Source organism: Nanorana parkeri, unplaced genomic scaffold (genome assembly GCF_000935625.1).
Source record: "Nanorana parkeri isolate BGI_ZX_2015 unplaced genomic scaffold, ASM93562v1 scaffold210, whole genome shotgun sequence".
Classification (NCBI taxonomy): Eukaryota; Metazoa; Chordata; class Amphibia; order Anura; family Dicroglossidae; genus Nanorana; species Nanorana parkeri.
In genome coordinates this window covers 96,122-97,116 of record NW_017306478.1, presented here as the reverse complement: position 1 = coordinate 97,116, position 995 = coordinate 96,122, and positions in this window count along the sequence as shown.

Below are 995 nucleotides of genomic sequence, written 5' to 3'. Positions count from 1 at the left end.
CAACATTCCCCAATCCGGCAGGTTGGAAAGGTTGGGATCGGAATGCCGTGTGAACACTCTGGCGCCTCGATCCCCTTCTGGATATAAAATGATTTCCACGCTCGGGTGTTACATAATCGTACGGCGCCCTTATAGTGCAAAATAAGAAAATATGAAACGCGTACGATCGGTCGGGGCGGAATCGCATTGCTGCAGGCGGTGGGCATTCATTGCACCCGTCTGATTGGATCAGAAAAATCACGGCTCGTTCACACCGTACCGTAACATGCGTGTTAGCGAATGCCCAATGCAAATGTGTTTTTAGCATGTGTTGTGCGTTTTTTTAGACCCTTTAGAATTTTGATTTCACTTTATATTATTAACATGCACCGAAGTGTATTGTGTCGCAATATAGCGCGTCGGATTGTGCTGCAGGACAATGCCACATGCCCTATTTTATTTTCGCCGTGAACTGAGCCCATAGGACAGGGGTGCACATTAGGTAGACCGCGATCGGCTCACTGACCTGTGTCCTGTCCTCCCGCGGTGTTCGTGCGGCTGAATGTGTCAGACGCCGCAGACGGGAAGGAGAGAGTAAAGGAGACTTGGGAAGCTGCTGCAGTGGAGGTAAGAAAAGACAGACAGGAGAGAGACAGCAGAGAAAGTGAGAGAAGAGACAGCAGAGATAGTGAGAGAAGAGACAGCAGAGAGAGAGAGAGGAGAGAGAGAGGAGAGAGACAGCAGAGAGATACAGCAGAGATAGTGAGAGAAGAGACAGCAGAGAGAGGAGAGAGACAGCAGAGAAAGTGAGAGAAGAGACAGCAGAGAAAGTGAGAGAAGAGACAGCAGAGAAAGTGAGAGAAGAGACAGCAGAGAGAGAGGAGAGAGATAGCAGAGAAAGTGAGAGAAGAGACAGCAGAGAAAGTGAGAGAAGAGACAGCAGAGAAAGTGAGAGAAGAGACAGCAGAGAGAGAGGAGAGAGATAGCAGAGAAAGTGAGAGAAGAGACAGCAGAGA